Consider the following 22,499-nt stretch of genomic DNA (forward strand, 5'->3'; position numbering starts at 1 on the left):
TTTCTTTCTTGCTCAAAAGGTAGACTCGAGCTGAAGTAGTAACTTTAGACTTTGTGAGAACTTTTCGTGGAGATTCTTTTCTGTACTTTAAGACAATAGGTTCACTTTTGATTTAGCAACATTGTTGACAGATATGTATCAAAATCATTGCATACCCAGAGAAACTGTCTGGGAATGGATGAACTGTGAGCAAAGGGAAGTTTTCTGACTTCCGTTGAAAGGATGAAACTATACACAATTTGTATCTTAATGGATTTGCAAAAGGATTACTTAATATTTCCGGATTTTCTAATGAGGTATTGATCACACCATGAGGAGACCATCGTGAGCAGCCAATGGAAACCATATGGGCTGACAGAAGAGATACTTTATGGGTGTAAACCCTGAACTTTTGGAAGTATAATTGCCCCTCGGAGGAGGAGTTAGGGCTGGCAGTCATTTCGGTGTTCCCTGCCTGGCATACTGTCGGACTGATTTCCTTCAATGCCAAACCATTTAACCAAACTCTCCTTACTGTTCCTAACCTGCACTTTGCTGGCGGGTAAAGTTGAGTAGGAGATAACCTTTCAGCTTAAGGGTTAGCTGACTCCTGTGGCACACTGTGTTGCAGTTTTCACTTGATCTGCTCTGTTTCGAAACGGACTATATGACAACCTTATCTTGGTTTTAATGATCTAAACTGAATTTGGAATTTACTATTTTTCTCTCTCTCTCACTCTAGGCATCCAGCAAATGCTCATTTAATGAATCAGCAATGTGATGTGTGGTTGTTTTACACTAATTATCTGCTATTAAATCTGATTATGAAATGCAATTTCATGTACTTTTCCATTCAAATGGAGGCTATTGATAAATGTTTTCATGAGTAATTCAATATCGTATTCGTCTAATTTCTTTTGGTCCATATTTACTTGTCTCTAGGTTGGTGACTTGGTGTATGAGTAAGATAGTGTAATAGGCATGTATGTGGCATTTCTTTATTCCAGGTCCTCATAAGGAAATTGCCTCACGTTCTCCAAATATCCAAGTCCCTGTTAGCTCAACAAAAAGATCCATCAGAGGACCAAGGTTTAATAATTAGGATTGTCGTTTAATGTGATTGTTATGTTTTGGGCCCAGTTGATGAAAATTAATTATAATGTTTGTAGAGTAAAGAAATTTGGTAAACTTTGCGCTGCATCAGTTTAAAGTGGGGATTAAGTGGATGGGTCTTTACTGCTTTAGGTGGAATCGTATCCCTCTCAAGCCCCAGTGTGCTTAAAACAATAAAATGCTGATTGCTGGTTTCACAAGCTCAATTGGTGATTACTCTCAAATTAACTCTTTATGATAAAAATAAATAAATAAACCCTATTGAAAATTTGGAGGAAGCTGAAGTGGGTATATTTATTGCTTGAATTATAAGTTCAATTTTCATAGAATACTAATTTTAATGTTTACTTCTGGACAAATACATGAAAAAAATGACAGAATGATACAACCACTGATTTTAATCCAACCGTGTGTTGGGAAGGACTAAAGGTGGATTCAGTGGACATTTAAGCAAAGAAGACTACGCTGTTTAAACATTGCGTATCAATGATACTGCGTGCCTTTCCCAGACTTTTTGCCAGTTATTGAATTATTGAAAAGTTGTATGAGAGCAAGAAGGCATTCTTGGCTTATGAACACAGAATATATATTAAAATGCCTTCCCTACAATTCTTCACTGGCTTGCAACATCTAATCCTTTCTGACAACATAATTCATACATACTGTGTAGTAATAATAATAATAATAATGATAATAACAATAACAATGACTAGGGTTTATTCTGCACTTCAAACTGCACTTCTGATGTTCCTGTTCACTGTAAATAACATGTTTTTCTTTTATACAATTTAATTGTACTCACTTGGGTAGAGTAGATGGGTGAGTCAGTCATGGCTGAATTCACACTCATTAAGTGATCAAGGAGGATATTTACTTAATTTTTCACGCTACGCAGGGCAGCAAGCAAAGCTGTTGTGCTGCGTTGCAATAAAGGGAGACAACAGAAATGTGCCAAATCTACTAACTGTGGTCTCCTAGCGCTGGTGAAATATGTGCTGCCTATCACCAACGCAAGCATCTTTGCACCATGGTGCAAGGGGGCCTGCGTTATAGTCGTGATTGTTTTGGTGCAGGAAGGGATACCTTCTTGCACAAATCCAATCCTTAAACCCACTTTGCAGCATGCATAGAAAGAGGAAGTAATGAGGAGACAGACAAGTATGTCTCTTTGTTACGCCTGGTTCAGTGAGGCATAGCATTTTGGTGCATTCCCAGGTTTACTCATCTTAGTGAATCTCTGATTGCATCAAAATTCATGGGTGGATGCATGGGAATGCCAATGATCCACCCATGGAATGGCTCCCTGGTGCAAAGTTACATGAGGAAGAACTGTGCGCTCTGTTGCATTACTTTGTATTTATTAAAGCACCCAAATACACACAAAGTGGCTTTGTCCTGCTTAGTAAATCCCAGTTAAGGACCTGCATGGTTTTGTGATAACTCGCATCTTTCAAAGACAGCCTAAGACCTTAGTAAATCTGCCCCCAAAATTCTCAAAAATGTTTGCTTAATTTGTTGATTTATTTTGCCATCTATTATTTATATGTGCAGCATTAGTGAACACATACATTGCTGGGACTTTTTTAATATCTAGACTTTGGGTCTGATTACGAGTTTATTGTTGGGTTAGCATTACTTTTGGGATTCACAAATCAACGCAAATTGGTATTTGCATTGGTTTGTATGGAAAAGCAATGAAAAGCAGTGCAAAACTCTGCTTTGCATTACTTTGCATGGGTAGTACCTTGGCTTGCCCATTCTACCATGAGTTTAAATTATGATGACATAAAAAGGAGTTAGCATAATGTGGGGTGACTTTCGTTCAAAGTGAATGCTCGTAGCGCTTTTATAGCACATAGTGGGAAAATGTTAATCGGAAGATTAGAGTTCTGCAATGATGTTGTGTTGAAGATATGGTTGGGCCATGACACTACCTAATGATAATGTTTCTCTAAACTTATAGTGAACCCCTGGAGAAGGGCTAGAATATAAGCCCGAAAGGCATTGGGACAAAGGAGAACCACTAAGGATTTGTTTAAAGTATGGGGCATGCAACAGTAAGAAGCATGAGCACAACTGCCGTGTAGAAGCTATTCATACTTTTTCAGTCTACCATGTAACAAGGATAATTGAAAGAACATTTTGGATCATTTGCAATAGAAGGACTAAACTTGAATGAAATTGGTGTATTTCTGATACGCATTAGGCATTGCAGTGCACCCGAGTTTGAAGTACGTTTGCTTCAACTTCTCTGAAATTTATAATCACACGTGCAACCAGGTCAGACCATGGTCGGGTTGCACGCCAAAATCTTCGAATCTGGATAAACTTTGAAACCTTCGCCATACACGGAGTGCACTTGACTAAACTCATTTTCTATGGCAAGTTTATGTTTCTCATAAACCCTTTGGTTTTTATTCTTATGTATTGCTTATATTTTTGCTATAGCCCTGAGGAAGCAGAAATATCACGAAACAGGTGTTGATGTGGGAGGATTGAATTGATTTAAAAAAATAAGTGAGGTTTAATTATGAGCTTGAAGAAAATACTGAAGAAACAGGAAATATGGCCTGAGAAAGTGATTGCTAATGTACTTTTTAGGGTGGGTCAAAAATCCCAACTTAATTTGTATTGAAACAGATTTGAATATGTACGCTTATAATTTTGATGTGGGCTTTTTTAGCTGAAAATGGAACTCATGATTTATCTGTAATTAGGCTTTGTTGAATCCTGCTTCATCTCGAGTCGCTTAAACTTCCCAATCTTCAAATTAGGATTGTGAAAATTTGAAGAATTATGTTTATATCCTTTGGAAAGCTTACTGAAAACCGGCAAGTTTGCATCTTACGCAACGTTTTTGGCTTCCAGGTGGAAAATATAACTATACGACAATTTAAGTCAACAATCAACGTATTTATTGCTATAAAAATGGTCTGCATGAAATACATTTTGCAAGAAACAGTTACTGTTCTTCTCCTGTGCAATGCCACTGTGCATGAAAAAGCTTAACAAAAAATGTAATGTTGCTGAAACATATTTTGAATACATGTTTAACCTCCAATGAATGGAAACAACATGATTCACAGACTAGTTAAGATCTGTTACAGTGGAAAAGATCTTTCACACACACAGAAAAAAACTTTGCACTGCTGAAGACGATGGACAGAAAAAAATCCAGACCAAGCAGAAGGACATATGAGAAAATCACTTTGATTCTTAACAAAAATTCTATGTAATAGACAGTAAAGAGAAAAAATGGATCTGCATTCAAAATGCCTGGCTATCTCATTTTCAAACATAGTATAATTTTGAAGGATCTGTGAAACTGCCTTTTTACATTGACATTTTCGTTTTATATTTCCATAAAATCTCATAATTTCAGCTGAGCCCTGGCGAAAGCCAACGGAGACCCATTAGCACTGCAATTGTTTCCAAACACCAGTTAGAGAGGTTTAGAATTCTCAACATTCAAACGAAATCCTTTAACGAATGAAATCCGCAGTTCCTTCAGAGAGGAACAATCACACCGCTGCTCGGCAGCTACCTTTCCACTTTCATGGTTACCCTTAAGAGTTTTAACAAGCATAGAACAGGAAAGCCGGACTTAAATCCCAGCTTCCTCCACATGAATTGTTTTATAATGCAGGTAAGAAGACACAAGGGAAGAAGCAGTAATGTATTAACCAAGTGCTTTACAAAAAGTAGCACACTGTAATGGCTACCCGGTCAGATGAGCATCGCCTCACTGCTATTTCAGCCATGCAAAAAAAAATTTAAAAAAATGATAATACCAGGACGTTATTATCAATTTATTTTTCTATGCGGGATTCGGACGGGGCTGAGCTCTGTGACGCGAGAGCGCAGGAGGAGTGGTTTGCACCAGGGCCGGACTGGGAACCAAAACCGGCCCTGTCAAAGTGCTCTGCCGCCTCCTCTCCCCTCCCCCAGGGTTGGGGGAGGGGCAGTACTCTTTGTCAGGGCCGGTTTTCGGCCGATTTTGTTACAGGGCCGATTTGCTGCAAAAAGGGTGGGGGCCCAAAACCGGCCCCCACCCTTGCGGCGCACTGGGGGATTGCCCGGTGCCCGCTTCGGCCAGTCCGGCCCTGGTTTGCACTCCTTTAAGTACAGGTGACGGTTTGGCTGGGCCTCAATGATGAATGATGAAGATTTCAATTCTTCCATCATGCAGGTTCTCCCACCAGACTTACAAAAGACCGTCCGTCAGCCTTGACAGAGATTTATCCATCAGGAATCAGACCAGCCTGACAGTGTCGGCGGTATATGTTTGTCTGCTGTCGGGTAGTACTCCATCAGCATTGGAGTGGTGGTTTACCACTCATCAGATTTAATTGCGTTTTTAATTTCTGCGGTATTCCAGGAGTCTTGCAATAGAGTAAATTCATAGGAGACATGTTTACCATTGCTGCATCCTTCCATGTTAATGAAGGACGCAGACATCAAAACTTTCCAGCCCGAGACTGAGGTCCATATTAATAACATCTGGAAACCACACTATAAAACACACTTCCTCTTAACCAGCAATCCTGTGCCTTTCTATTTTCAAAGCAGCACAATGCACAGAAATGTTTGCTCTTAGCTTTCCAAAAATTGTTTTTAAATTTGCCTGTATTTTTTCTTGATATTATTTTTCTTATCATGGCAAGGGGGAGGAACCCTAGATTTTCAGAGACCTAATTTATAGTCATTGTGGAAGAGATTATTAGTTTAGAGCCCCAGTTATGTGGAGCCTTGGTTCAGAATACCTCCATGACACAGAAAAGGCAAATGTGGGATAGAACTGTCACAAAAGTGAATGCAGTATCTAACACCAGGTTCTCACAGGAGGAAATTAGGAAGCACTGAACTCATCTGCGGGGCAGAGTGCTGCCACTAGCCTCCAAAGGGCACCTAGAGTCCCAGCAGACAGGTGGTTGTTCACCCATGCATCTCACCCTCATTCCATGCGAAGAGAAAGGGTATATATAATCCTGTACACTCATCGTTTTGCAGGAATATCTGGTGGAGTGGAGAGTGATCATTAAAATCACAGCATTTCATCCTCCAAACATTACATAAACTTATTTATTGTTGTTTCTATCAACAAATCTGAATTCATTATTTAACTAACTATTTCAGGAATTAAATATAAATGAATGAATGATTTTAACATTGAGGCTAACATTGTATAAAGTAAGGATGGTAATGGATATATGATCTCTCCATTTATATTAAAGCACATATTCAAAAGTAATATATCCATCATATGTGCTGTAGCCTTAACAGTAATGATGTAAGCCTACTTAAAACATACATTACCTGACCAACTCAGGCTGGGTTCTAGTCACATGGACCTAGCAGGTCTGAGAGAAAAGTTTGTTTTGGTTGTGACCATGTGCCTCAGTATTGATGACATAGCTCATGTTGTAGTATGGTTTGTATGGTCTTGTCCCAAAATATGATTGCCTTTGTGAGAAAGTTGGATTCTGGTTGACAGAGTTATCCACCTTGTCCAAGCAGAAAGCACAATCCTAGTCAGGGTAAGTCAGAAGTAAGATACACACCCTAAATTGGCCTCTGTTCACCCTTTGGTAGCTTGGCACAGAGAAGTCAGGCATAACTTAGGAGGCAATGTGTAAAGTATCTGTGCAACACTTTCACAAGTTCAGGACGACTGCGATGGAGCATGGGCTGGCTACAGGGGCCATCTTGGGCCTGCTGAACACAGTACCTTAAATCCTAGCGTGCAGTCTGCGCAGAGTTGCTTTGCGAGGCTCCTCTTCATTTTTTACTGTTGCAGTAATTCTGCGGGGCCACAGAACTATGCTTGAGATCATAGAACCTTAGTAGGCAGGGGCCAAGTCATCCTACCACCTGAGTACCCATGAGCACAGAACCGACTAGGCATAATGTCTCGCTTGCCCTCCTACTCACTCACAGAGGCACAAGTGATTAGACACCTCAGAACGCAACACTCACAACTCTTCCAGGAATCGCGGTTGCAGAACACACCCTTTCACTCTCACACTTGTACTAGTCCACAATAAGTTCTGACAGACACAAGAAAAGTTTAAAATGTTTATTTGAACTATTGTGCTCTAGTGTGCAGTATAAGTGCCAAAAATATGGTCAGCATAGTAAGTAGTCCATAAATCGTGAAAGAAGCTGTCATTGTATCAGACAGGCTAGCCTAACCTCCCTCCCCTTCTACAGAAGCAAAATTATTATATATCAGAGGATTGCTGGGTGTTGCCAGCAGACCCCATACCTTTGCCTTCACAGATGAAAGTTCTACATCTCAGTTGCTGTCACGATCTCTTCACTGGAAAGATCCTTCCCCAAAAGTGTGTGTTGGCTATTTGTGTGTACCTATAGGACAAAAGTACATGTTGCCAAAGAACAGCTGCATTTGTGTGTTTTGTCTTGGTGCTGAGGTCTACCTAGAACAGAATAGTAAGGGGCATTGTTGTTTGACCTTGTCTACAGTATTCAGACTTAATCCCAGGAAAAGAACAGAACACAAAACCAGCAGGTTCTGTGTGAAAGTACAGTGTGGAACAAAGCAAAACATGTTATTATAGTACCATGCAAAAAGCAGAGGGCGATCTGCAATGTGTTCATGCTAACATAGGAAAAATGACAATGGGCCTACACTGGACATATGAAAGTTCCATTTCTGAGAAGCTGTGTGGTGAGGCATACAGGGTTTGGCATCGGTCCCAGGAAGCTGTGTGGGTGAGGTTTGTGCGGCTTGGCGTTGCTTTACATTGATCCCAGGGAGATGTGCACCAAGGTTTTGCAGGGCTTGCCATCGCTGTGCATTAGTTCTGATAGACTGACAGCTGCACAGCGATGCTTTGTGGGGCTTTGCACTGCATGGCGTTGATTCCGTTGAGGCTAGCAGCTGTGTGGTGAGGCTTTGTCGGACTTTGTGTTGCTACATGGTTGTTCCGATGAGGACCACAGAGGGCAGAGCACCAGTCAAAGGGTGTAGGACCTGGATAGTACCAACTGTCAGGGCAGACTCACAGATGGCCGAGTCCAGATGCAGGCACAGGTTGATTGGAATTCTATTGTATCAGAAAGACTTCAGAAAACAGGAGACCAGTCAGCTGGCCCTTGGAGTCACTCTGGGTTCTAGGTTGTAGAGATGCAGGTCCAGTCCTTCTCACTCCTAGGTAAGGAGGCAGCAGGTCAGCACAGCAAAGCAGGTGTCCAGCAGAGTAGCAATCCAGCAGAGTGGCAGTCCTTGTAGCAGCACAGAAGTCCTTCTTCCTAGCAGAGTATTCACAGGTCCATAAGTGTACTTAGTTAATGGGGTCTAAAGTTCTTATTTTATACACAATGTGCCCTTGAAGTGTGGAGAAGCTTTTAGAGGCATGCCTTTGAAGTACGCAGATGCCCTGACTCCCCTGTCTTGGCTCCAAGCTGGTTGGAGTGACAATACAGGGTCGTTAAGTTCTATGATGTTATGACAGGACACAGCCTACTCACGTGTAGGTGAGGCAGTGCTCAGCACCGCCCATCAAGCAATTGAATGGCTCATTAAGGCCCATCAATTCACACGTAAGCTTCCATTGTGCGTTTCTGTCTACAGGAAATGCACAAAACCTAGCTGTCACCCATACTGAATACTGAATACTGAATACTGAAATATTTATAAAGCGCTCGAATGCCGAGGCGTCTTGGCGCTGAGATAACGTAGAGAATGGTGAGAGTGGATCATTAATGAGCAGAGAAAAGCCAGGTTTTTAGTGCTTTCCTAAAACATTGTTTAGATTTTTGTGAGCGTAAGTGGGAGGGCAGAGAGTTCCACAATCTGGAGGCCTGGTACGAGAAAGACCTGCCGCCCCATCGCATTCTTCTTATTCTTGGGTGGCATAATAGATCAAGGTTGGCTGACCTTAGAGCACGCGAGGGCACATAGCGAGGGAGAAGTTTAGACAAGTCATCAGGTCCGGTGCCATACAGAGATTTCTGGACCAGGCAAAGGGCCTTGAATTGTATTCTGGCTCTAACTGGGAGCCAGTGAAGTTCCCTAATAGCTTTTGACGTTGGATGACGATAGGGTAGATTGAGTAGAGCCCTAGCTGCTGCGTTTTGAATTGCCTGGAGTTTGTTAATTTGTTTTTCACCTGTGCCCAAGTAGAGTGCATTACAATAATCCACTCGGGACATTATCAGGGCAGCCATTACAGTCTTTTTTAGAGTTGGAGGGATGTAGGGTAGGATTTTTTTAAGGACTTTAATGGTGTAGAAGCAAGTGGAGGTGACTTGATTTATCTGTGTTTTACAGGAGAGATCTTTATCCATCAAGAAACCAAGATTTTTGACTTTATCAACCGGATTAGGGCAGGGGCCTGCCTCCTGAGGCCACCATAGGTTGCTCCAGACAGGTGGTTTCTGACCGAATTCGATTATCTCGGTTTTGTCCGCGTTTAATTTAAAAAAATTACAGCTCATCCAGTTTTTAACATCCAGAAGGCAGTTTTTGAAGCGTTCTGCCATAGCTTCGATGGACTGGGACACTGACACAATGATTTGAGTGTCGTCGGCATAAGAGACTAATTGAAGGCCATGAGATCGAATTAGGGCAGCCAGGGGAGTGACATACAGATTAAAAAGGGTGGGCGACAGTGCCGAGCCCTGAGGGACCCCACCTGGAAGAGAGAATTCATCAGAGTAAAGACCTTCCCAATGTACTTGTTGGATACGAGAGTCCAAGAAGGAAGTTAACAGGGTAAGTGCCGTGCCCGTGAAGCCTAAAGTTTTTAGTCTGTTTAATAGGATGGAGTGGTTTACGGTATCGAATGCCGCCGTAAGATCCAGCAAGATCAAAGCCGTTCTGCCGCCCTCGTCCATTTCCTTTCGGATGTTTTCAGTGGCCATGATAAGAGCGGACTCTGTCGAGTGATATGGGCGGAGACCATGCTGAGAGGGATCCAGGAGTTTGTTTTGGTCCACATATCTCATCATTTCCTGGTTTATAGCTTTTTCGAGAATCTTAGCTGGCAGGGGAAGGCAGGATATTGGGCGGTAGTTCTTTAGTACCATTGGGTCTAAAGAGTCCTTTTTAAGGATCGGTCGGATACAAGCCTTTTTCCAGCAGCTGGGAAAGTCACCAGAGGAGATGATGTTATTGAGCAGCGGGGTCAGGCCAACCGCTACCGTTTGTGGGATCAAGTGTAGAATGCGTGGTGGACAAGGATCTAGAGGGGACCCCGACTTCATCAGAGCAATTAGGTCTGCCACCTGAGTCTCCTCCAACAGCGGAAAACAGGAATAGCCAGGCCCAAACGAGTTGGCAGTATCGACATTGTCGTTGGGTATAGTCAATGCAGATGAACTCAAATCATCGTAGACATTCTGAACCTTTTGCTGGAAGAAGGTTCAGAATGTTGCAATATTGGTCACGAGGTCCTGGTTAGGGGTGAAGACAGTATCGCGGGGGCTCTTGGTCAATTGAGTGACCGTTTTAAATAGTTCTCTAGTGGTGTTAGAGGCTGCCTGAATTTTATTTGTAAAATATAATGACTTGGCCTGAACTATTGCTGTCTTATACTCCTGTAGGGCTTTTGTGTATATTAATTTATTTAGGGCACTATAATCCGAGCGCCACACCCGCTCAAGTCGCCGACATTTCATTTTTATGTGTTTCACCTCTGCTGAATACCATAACGCGGTTGCAGACCGTCTTCTGGCTTTTTTTATTTCAGCAGGCGCTAGTTGGTTAACTGCCTGGCTGATCCAGTTTTGAAATGTAACCACTCCCCTATTGGTGTTGCCGGATCCAAAAATAGGGGGGGTTTCTGTAAGTGCTTTAGCTAGACTAATGGGTTCAAGTTTGTTCCAGGGGCGCGTTTTGACAGGGAGTAAGAAGCCTCTTCGGTGGTTGGATGAGTTGTTATGAGGCAGATTAAAGAAGATGGCATAATGGTCAGACCAGGGGAGTGCTAGAATCGAGGTGATATTAATGTGATTATTATTGGTAAAGATGCCATCAAGGGTATGTCCGGCAGTATGGGTAGAGCCAGATACTAGCTGAGTCATGCCAAAGCTAAGAAAGTTGTCTATTAGTGTGGCTGATTCAGAATCATTGTTTGCCTCTAATGGAAATTAAAATCACCCAGAATAGTGTAGGAGGTAAAGTCAGATGTGGATTCTAGAAAGGTAAGTAAGGCCGCAGTGAATGGTGCTCTTGGTCCAGGGGGGCGGTACACAACAGACAGAAGGCACCAAATGGCTAAAGTAGGAATATGACAACTTTCTGAAAGTAGCATTTTCAGAATTACAATTTAAAATCTAACTTTGCTATCTGTTAGCATTTTAAAGTGTGACTCCTGAGACACAAATCTGGGGGCCCCACCCCTCCCAATTGGAAATTACACTTGTAGGACATAACAAGGTAATCCTAATGTTAACCTATGGAAGAGATAGGCCTTGTAGTAGTGAAAAACTAATGTAAGAGTTTTTCAGTGAAGGACATGTAAAACTTAAAAGTACATGTCCTACAATTTAAATAGACTGCACCCTACCCATGGGCTGTCTACGGCCTGACTTAGGGGGGAATGATATGAGTTATAAAGTAAGGTTTGGGTCTGGCAAGAGGGCTAACTTGCCAGGTCAACATGACAGTTTAAAACTACACACATTGGCTCTGCAGTGGCAGGCCTGAGGCAATTTTAAAGGGCTACTTAAGTGGGTGGCACAATCATTGCTACTGACCCAGTAGTAGCATTCAATATATAGGATGTGGGCACATGTAGTGTACTTTAATTTAATAGGGACTTCTGAGCAAATTAAATAGCCAATTGTGGGTAAGCCAATGTTACCATGTTTTGAGAAGAGATCACATGCACTTTAGCACTGGTTAGCAGTTGTAAAGTGCCCAGAGTCCAAAATCCAACAAAAACAAATTCAGCAAAATGGGGAAGAGGAAGGCAAAATGTTTGGGGGTGCAGAAAGGGCCATTTCCACAGCCCATATATTTTACAAATAGTAACCTTCCATGCTACTATTTATTTATCCTGTGTGATTTCTCCGTAGGGCCCACATCTTTGGAAACACAGTTTGGAGAAATGGCTATCTCCTCTCATAATGCACCATAGTGGCCGTGGCTTGCTTTAAATTTAAAGTATTTAGCTTTATCCTGCCTTATATTCTCCTTATAAATGGTTTTAAGATGTCTTATATCTTCGACCTTTGATATAATACACTTTGCAAAGACGTAACATGTCATCAATGTGTTACTATTGAGGTATTTATGCCAGTTTCAAAACTTTTCTGAAATTCATGTGTTCACTATGTTCACTGGTCAATCTGGGGTGCTATACTTACCTGGTGAGTGTCACTATTCAGCCTATTCTTGGAAACTCCTTGGTACCCTTACAACCACACTAGACCATGTACAACCACATTGCTATGCCAAACATTTTATATATAAGTGGAAAGCTGTATTAAGTGTTACCAGGCTCAAGGACAGCATTTGTGTCTAATTGTGTCCGGTGCCATATCACCAAGGGTAGGACTCTGTGAGACTTTACCCCACATGGACACGTTTCCAAATTTACATTCACTTAGGTATTACAGGTAACTTTTACTCCTTATGACAATTAAGTATTAGCCAATAGATTAGTCCTTTAGGGTGAGAGCATATACATTTACCTTGATGCACCTGTGATCCATTTACAAACATTGTGCAATGTATTTGATTGTTCCAAAATAGGTAGTGAAATAAATGTTGTAATATTGCTAAATCTATTTAGTAAACATTATAAAATCTATTGGTGTAAAACATGTCTCTGACCCACATGCGTAGCTTTGTAGACAACATACAAAGTGACAAACCTGATGTATATCCTGTCTGCTGTATTACAAGTGGCATAGGATAGAACGTACTTGTATTACTATGGATGGGATATAAGTCATGCTTATGATGTAGTATCCCATCTTGTGAATTCAAAATTAGGCCCCATTTCCCCAAAGCTTACTGTACTGTACTTGTCCCTTACCCACGCTTAAAGGAATGCATTAGTATATATCAGAGTTGCAGTTCACCCTTTGTAAAAATGATTGTACACAGAAGATCATATTTTAAATGTTATCAAAATAAATCTGTATTTCATGATTATTTATTGTTATTTCCATTACCATTGCAGGACCCTCAGGCAAAGGGGAACTCCAGCAAACCAGTGAAAACCTTCCTCAAACCATTCTAAGCCCTGCAGAAACTTTCAGTGGACAGCCATCTCCTGTTAGTCTTGATCTTGAAGAGGAGCAGCCGGGTGTTGCATCTGCTACATGTTGCCCTACAACCACCAGCTCTTCTATAGTGTGCACCTCATTTCTGGCTCCTGTATTTACTACATCCGCTGTTGGACTAGGAGCCTGTGCAATAGTGTACAAAGTATCAAGGTCACAGTGTAGTGAGGTTATGGGTAGGCCTGGATTACCTTAGCTGAATGAGGCCATAGTTTCAGAACAACTTTGGGCCAGAACATCATTGGTGCAGCCTGCAGACTTTAGGATTAGATAGGACAAATTATAGTTCTTATCTAAAAAACAATGGCCTCCTCGGGAGCAAAAGCAGTTGCAGAATGAGCACAATGACCGTCTGGTACGTCAAATACCAATAATGTGCTCCTTTTTGGGGGCAGGGCAGGATGGTTTTATGGACATATTTAGGGGTATTAGAGAGTCATCTATCCCTTTCTGTGGAGAATCATCAACAGCCACCGTCCAACCAGGTTTCTCCAAAGAAAAGAAAGGAGACCCAGCAAAGCATCAGGTCATCTGGTATCACCTACGAGCCTGCAACTCAGGAGATATCAGTTCCTCTCAAGAGGGGTCCTTTATCTGTACTGTTAGAAGTCAATTCCAATAACACCACCACCAAGAGTCACAAGCACTGATTTCCTCCTATGAGGCACCAGCATTCACTTTGGACAATTTGTAGAACACATTTGCCTTTTCCAAAAGGTGTTATTTCTGTACATGGAATTCAAAGAACTTTGAACTCATCCTAAATTTCCCATTCCAACCTACTAGTTAATTCTGTCCCTGGAAAAGTATTTGTTATGTTACTTTTTAAATGTTATCCTTCAAAATGTATTCTTACTTCTATATTCTAATGTGATGAATGTTAAACAGATCTATCTTCATAAAAAAATATATTAATTATTTGGGTTTGTACTGGCCTCTCACCAGTTCTTTTTAAAAACATATATATTAAAACATAGCAAATGCATTGTTTTGCAATTATAACCACTAATATGAGCCTTATCATATTATTTACAGTAGCAAAGTATTTCAGAAATACTCATATGGATGTTACACTTTGTATCATTATGTGACACATATAGAATAATGAAATGCTTTAATGTTAAAGATATTAGAAGGACACACAAAATCTAAAACAAATTCAAATTGTATTATGTTGCTTTTATAAATTTAAGAAAATATTTTTTTACAATTAATGTGTGTGTGTTCAGCATAAACATATATAACCATTACAAAATCTCAGTTATCTACAATTGCACCTTGGAGTAGGTTCACTGACACCATGTTCATAAATAAGGGGTCTGAGATGCAACCACATTTGTGGTTGCCATTCCAGAAAAATACACACATTGGGATTGCTGCATGACTCTAAAATAGTTTTTGTAGCAACATGTACACACAAGCACTTCAATATGCCGAAAACATACCTGTCCATCACATGTGAAATTGCTCGCACACGATTCACCAGTGATTCTGCAGTGCAACAGAAGATGACCGTGTGATGTAGCCTATAAGGATATCAAGAGAATACATGTAAATTTGTTAAATGTATATTTATGTACATTAACATCCTCATATAAGACATGTTTCCAGTATTATTATAAATGTAGATACATTTTAAACATTAAGATTACAAAAAATAAGAAACTACCTATGAGAGTATTATATTTTCTAAACATATAACACCTACTTTAGGTAATCATGTGCATCCACCCTCATTGAAGGCAGCAACCAAAAGGTACTGATAAAGTAAAAAAACTATTTACTAATAAATAAAGTTTAATAGATATGTAATTTTGTTATGAAAAGTGTATCCTCATGCAAAGAAGTTGTCAATTATATCTTGTCTGAGGACAGTATCTTCTTCTTCACACATCTTCATGCAGCAACTCACCAACATCACCCTGGTCATCCTTGTTGTAGTCTTCATCAGGGATGAAATGGATATTCCATTGCATGGCAAAGCTGTGAAGTATACAACATAAAATAGCTATTTGCAAAACCTTTTTCAGGTCAGAAGAAGAGGGCTGCACCATACTGATCAAGGCATCAAATATGATCCTAGGGGAACTCAAGAAACCGCTCCACAGGCCTCCGTGTTCGCAAATGAACCTCATTGAAGCAGACTTCCCCTGGTATGTTGGATTCTGCAGAGGTGGTAGCAACTATGGTATGTTAGGGTATGCAGAGTCTCCTAAAAAATAACAATGAACATATATGTAATTTACATTAATATCATATATATATGGACAATGAATCATGATATGTTTTACAATATTTTATCACAGTATTTACAAACAAGCCAGAAACCCAGATATCCAAGTTGTCCCATCTGCTGTTTATGCTGCTATTGCATAGAACTAAGGAGGCATGGGCGGATCATTGTGATCTTGCACATACACTTGTGATCGACAGGTCCAGAATGAAGACCGCCTGCTCATTGATGGAATGGTAATTATTCCTGTTTGGGTAAATTTGTTCTCTGTCTTGTGGTTGTACCAAAGCAATGTGTCTTCCATCAATGACATCAACAACATCAGGAATACCTTCCAATGCAAAGAATTCTCCCTTCAAAGTGTTCAGCATAGCCACATCAGTTGGAAAATGGATGTTATCATTTCTGTGAGTGATCATCACATTTAGGAATTCTTGAAGCCTACTTGCGAACATGGCTTGGGACATTTCAGTGCAATCCCCGAACATGAACTGGAATAACAAGTTTTATGGTTGTACTGAAGCAATGTGTGTTCCATCAATGACACCAACAACATCAGGAATACCTTCCCAATGCAAAGAAGACCCCCTTCATAGTGTTCAGCATAGCCACATCAGTTGGAAACTGGACGTTATCATTTCTGTGAGTGATCATCATATTTAGGAATTCGTTAAAGCGTACTTGAGAACATGGCTTGGGACATTCCAGTGCAACCCCAAACGTGTACTAGAATAACAAGTTGCAGTGAAAAGCAGTGTAGCTATTACCTACTCAAGTGGAGTTATCGTGGTGATTTTGCAATTTAGAGGCAACAGTTCTGGAGACAGCTGATGTTCCAAGTCAAATGCAGTCTGCCGGTTGAGTCAATGTTTCTTGATAACATCCTTCTCTTGCATGGTGGCAAGCTCTGGAAAGGAACAGAAGACTCTTGGCTGGAGTATTCTAGCCGTGACAGGACCATCTGTGGTAGATGAAGTAGTTGTCTTCAAAAACAAATAAACATGTACTTTCATTATTATTAATATAAAATTAGGATATTTCATATGTTAAACATTGTTTAAATAAATATATTTATATAACTTTAAATTCTTTTTTCAAAGAACTTTAATTTTTATTATATTTTTCTCTTAACAGGGGTTTCAAATACATGATATACAATGTAATTACTCTACATTACATTGTTATTTCATCTATACCATTCGTTAACTATCCATGATGTATGTAGTAAAGGTATACCTTCGTAGTAAAAACGTCTCTCCATTTTGGCATATCTGTGGAACGTTTTGGAATTTAACATGTGCTACACTTAAAATGGTGGCTGTCTCACTTAACCGTAATAAAAGATGGACAAACTACATCAACTGAGATAACAGTCCATCAATGGCGTGCACCCCCATAGGTTAACATTGTGTGATTGACTTTAACAAATGCAATGATTGGTGTTGGTGTCTGTCGTCGTATGCATGAGTCATTGTGGTATATATATATATATATATATATATATATATATATATATATATATATATATATATATATATATATATATATACCACAATATATATTGAATCCAGACATTCCTGAATCCCCAAAAGCGGCAAAAAGGAACTTCGCAGAAGAAGAACTCCTGAGGTTGAGGGATGAGGCTCTGTCTCAATATAACAAGCTATAAGACTCTGCACAGCAACAGGTAAGGAAGACACTTGTTCTGCTCTCATTGTGCATGTAGTTTTATTAATAAATTAGAAATGTAAATCTAAACATGTCTCAAAATGTACATTCCTTGTATGTGCAAACCATGCCAATCCTCTATTTAAAATACACCATTTATAAATATTACTATGTTGGGTTAACTATAAATATCGATATTAATTTCATTTAAAATAGAGATTAGAATTATTGAGGATGTGTAAGCAGTGTATATTACACTGATAAGATTGTGAACATGGTGAAGGGAGTTTGAGTGGGTTGTGTAGGTATTTGAAATTAATAAAAAGAGAACAATAATGTTTCTAACATTTTACAAGCCTTTTGTTCTGCATATGTTTGAACAAAAAGTTCATAGATTTGTACACATTACAATATAAATACTGTGTGTGTGTATATATATTATCTGTGACCTCCAAGTAGCTGACTTCCGCCGCGCTCTAACCCAAATGAAGATGTTAAATTTCAGCTTACTCCTATTTCCTATAAACAAATCCTCCTGACTCTTCCCCGAAAAGGCACCAACACCTCTGGTTGCGTGGAATTGACTTTTCATTTTAAAAGTCCACCATAACTTCTTTTGGGTGTGTCCACAGAAAGCTTAATAAACTAAAATACTCAAGTTTCCCTTACTTGACATTTGGTCCAACTTCCAGATATCTATTTAACATCCTTATTTTATCCCTTGTGCTGCCATTGGTAATAGCCATGAATCATGATTATCCCTTATGGCAGTGCAAGGAGTAACATTATTCATGTTTCGTTTCTTTAAAATCTGGTGGGGTGACAGAATTTCATATATTAACAAATCAACTATTAGTACTTGATGCTGTTGAAGGTTGAATGCACTTGCAAAAATGACAAGTAAAATGCATCCATGTACAAACCACAGATATCCAAAATAATGTGATAAAATGCAGACCATGTGCATGTGTTGTTTTCCTAAACCCTCGCTTAATGTTGTATCGGTCCCATGTCACTTTGGGGTGGATGTGGAATTTTATTAAGCTGTGATATTCTTTGGTGTCAGCACAAATTATGTAAACTTTCCAGTTGTGCTGTACACTTTGCTTCGTGTGGTAACTGCTTTCTCATGGCGTGTGATTGTAACACAATGGAAGACCGCAATGCCCTCCTCCTCAATTTAATACCTGGCTAGTCAAACAAACGATGTCTACACGATGGAATTGGGTATTGCAAAAATTCAATCTGAGTGAAAAAAGAGATATAAGGTGCTGAAGTAAGATCACTGATAGCATAGGTGGCATCTCCTGATACACAGAGGCTGATTTCGGCTTTTGGGGGCAAGGAACTCATACAGACAAAGTGGAAAGTGGGATACCATTTTCAGTAAACTGATGGTTCTCCTACTCTATTTAGAGTCAGGTGGATGGTCATGTTTTCATCAGTGATAGCTATGCTGCCTCCATTAACAAAAGCCTTAAATCAAAGGGAAAGTGAACTTGGAGATGGACTTTACAGTGGCTGGACTAGTGCATTGTTTCTGTTAAGTACCTCTAGCAAATGCCTGTTGGTTCCTGAACAGAAAAACAAATAACACCCAGCCCCTTGTAGAAACTTCAAGTGTATTAGGGTAATTGTTTTGTTTTACTATTTTGGGAGTTAGCTTTTGAAAGCAGAAAAAGGTTGCTGAGCAGCCATATAAAACATGGTGACAGATCCTTTAGAGGAGCTTCCACGAAGGCCCTGGAGAAGCTTCCTCTGAAGGCAAAGAGATGTCCACAAGTTCTGCAGAGATTTCTAAGGGCCTGATTATGAGTTTGGTGGTGCAGGAGCAGGGCAGCCTGACACCGTGCTGCTCCCACACTGCCAAACCTGACCACCGGCCGCCTGCCACATTAGGAGTTTTCTCCTGGTCTGGTGGGTGGCCCTTTGGCATTCCCACGGTGCTGCCTTTCAAAAAGGTTCCGCAATGGAAACATCAAAGCCAGTTCCTTCGTGAAATGGACTGTGAAGTCAATGCCATGCAGGAAAGGATGTGCATGCACACAGGGGACACAGTATGTGCCCCCCTGCATGGGTCCCCCTTTGTTTCCTCACTGCCACCCTAACGAATGCGGTCTCACCACCGTGGTTAGGGTCGCAGTGAGGAAATATGTAATACACTTGGCGGTGCCACTGCTGCCTCACGACGGCTGTGCCAGCTTCATGGATGCAGGGTCCCTGGCTGCTACACTGGTCATCTCACAGTCCGACCACTGTACTTGATATACGGCAGTCAGACTACTGGTGCGGCAGTCCCTGACCACCACCCCACCTCTACCAGGGGTTCGGCAGTCAAATAGACCGCCGAACTCGTGTTGCAGGGTGGTTTTTTACACCAACTTAATTTGAGCAGGGGTGCTGCTATCTAAAAATAATAAGACACTTGTGTCAAACGTAGGCACTGAGTTGGATTGGCACTTTTATTTGGAGAACAAGTTCAAACAAGAAAATGTCAACATCACAGTTTCAATCAATCAAGTAACTTCGTACAATCTTAATAGATAATCAGGTGTCTAAGAGACACATCTCACATAATAAGCTAAACCATGCACAATCATAATCTTCAAGATTACATTAATGCAAGAAAAAGGGAGGGGATGAGAAACCAAGAGAGAGAGAGACAAAGAACACTACAACCTCAAATAGGCTATGCCCAAGATAGCGCGGTCGACCGGGAACACCAACCAGTGCTAGGCACTGCAGAAGGCGGTCAACGCATGAGCTGCGGAGCACATCTTTCATACTTGTTTAATGAGTAACAATTAACCACAGGGTCTGATCACTGACAGGTGCTCTTGACCAAAAGCCTTCAGTTACTTTGTCAAAATATAAAAAATGCAGAAGTGACACCGTGGTGCAAAAGGTGTTATCGGAGGGTCAACTGATGCTTGAACGTAGATCATGATGAAATTAGACATTTATCAAAACAGATTTGCATCACTTCTTTGAAACTTTTAAGAAAGCAGAACTTTAACAAAGGTTACAGGTCATGTTCTCATGGCAAGTTGCTGTCGTACTTTCAAAAAGGCTAGCAGAAAAACATTAAATATCAGATATGAAGCAATGAAATGTACCAGCTGGCCACCACCTAAGTCTTGCCCCATGTTGTTCATCTAACTACGGGATGTTTCGTGTCTGTGCTAGCTCACTGTGATTTATACAACAGAAATGCACATTCGAGACCAGTGGGTCTCATTAACTTTGTTTATCAAAATGACAGTGAGCTGAGGACTATAGCTTCTTTGTATGAGGTACATGTATGTACCTAGGTGGATGTGGGGCTTATCGTGTCTAATGAATGTTTTAGGCAGAATGGTCAAGTTAACAAACTCCTATCTGCTGGCTGGTGGGGCCTATATGAGGGTCTCCTGCTGCAGGTGTAGGGCAGGAATGGCTTGAGGCATTTATATGGTAAAACAGGACCCTGCTTCCCTCGTAATCAGCCCCTAAATCTTTAGTAGTCCACCAGGGCAGCAGCGGCTATTACCTATGCAACCCTAATGGATGGCGGGATGCCTGAAAAACCCTACATGAGGGAGGGTCAGTCTTGTTAAACTTGCTTAAAGGAACATTATCCATATCCATAGAGCTTTGATGTGTATATTGAGGTTTTATTTTCTTAGCTCATTACAGGTAAAAATGTAACTCATTATTATAACAAGCACATAGATGACATTGCTGGCACCTCTTCAGCTACATTCTACACAATTATACTACTGGGATACAACTATCGTTCACTCTTGTCTCTGTTGGCTGCTGATTTTCTTTTCTGTACAATACTTACTTTTTTAGCAGCAATGTTATATATATATATATTGATTCCAAACATTACTGAATCTCCAAAAGCGCCAAAAAGGAACGAGCAAACTCCTCTTAGTGGCAATGAAGAATTATTTTATTTCTCTCTTCTGCCTGCTATGACGCGTTTCGACCGATACAACGGCATTGATCACATATGGCTGGCTAGGCGGAAAGACTGTTTTTAAATTTGCTGAACCCGTGTCACATGATCAAAACAACATGGAAAACAGACTCAATTCTCATATACATTGTAAAGGAAAGAAAAGATACTTTCGAACTGTGTGTATTTTAGATCCTAATGCCTGACGCTTTATACATATAGAAAAACTAGAATAACTGGAGGGCACATATATTATATAAATATATAAATATGAGTATATCAAATATAAATATATAAATAAATAAATATATAAATCACTGTATAAATATCAGTTAAAACATCCAATTACTCCCAATATATCAGCAAAAATGCAATGGGGCTACTTAAATGCAACGAGTGTCCCGATAATATATCTTCAGGTAGGAAATTTACAATACATGTCGTAAAGAGGTTAAAATACTGAGAATTGACAAAAATCTGTATGTGCTCCATGTTAAAACACCCCCTAAAGAAATAAATGGTGCTACCAATAAGCAATAACATGATAGCGCAAAACTTTGAAAAGTGCTATTAATGTGCAAATACGCCCAGATCTAAAAGTGTTTTAAATGCAAAAAACCTATTACAGTTAATATAGGTACTGCGATTCTACGTAGAGGTTTCATAAAATCTTATGGACAGAATTGATCTAATCATACATGTAAATACATATGTAAATGCGAGGTAGGTATAATGATATAATGCAAGTAAATAAGTAGATAGATAAATGTTAAGAACAAACCAAACTCAATTCATGTTGTGGAAAACTTGGAAAAAATCCGGCTCTGTTAATGCACAACTACAGAAAAGTGTACAGATCTTCCGTGGTATTTAAACCAAACTGGGCCTTGCTGTCTAATTCTATTATTAAGCGAGTCTCCAGTTGTCTCAGCATTCTTTCTCTATTGCCGCCCTGTCGTAACTTTGGGATGGCATCAATCACAAAATAAGTTAGACATTGGAGATCATTATTATGTACAGTTTTAAAATGACGGGCCACCGGATAGGTGGTATCATTATTAACAATGGCTCTCAAATGTTGGAGAATGCGGGCATGTACTTGGAGCTTAGTGCTGCCCACATAGTTGAGGCCACAGGTACATGTGAGAACATAGACAGCATATTCTGTGTGGCATGTGTAGTGCCCCTTGATCTGTATCTCTTTTGAACTGAATGGTGTATTATAGTGTGTTCGATTGGTGCCGAATTGACAGGCTCTACAGGAAGTACATTTGTAGAAGCCCTTCTTGGGTTGAAGCCAAGTGC

This window comes from Triturus cristatus, chromosome 6 (assembly GCF_964204655.1).
Source record: "Triturus cristatus chromosome 6, aTriCri1.1, whole genome shotgun sequence".
In the NCBI taxonomy this organism is placed as follows: Eukaryota; Metazoa; Chordata; class Amphibia; order Caudata; family Salamandridae; genus Triturus; species Triturus cristatus.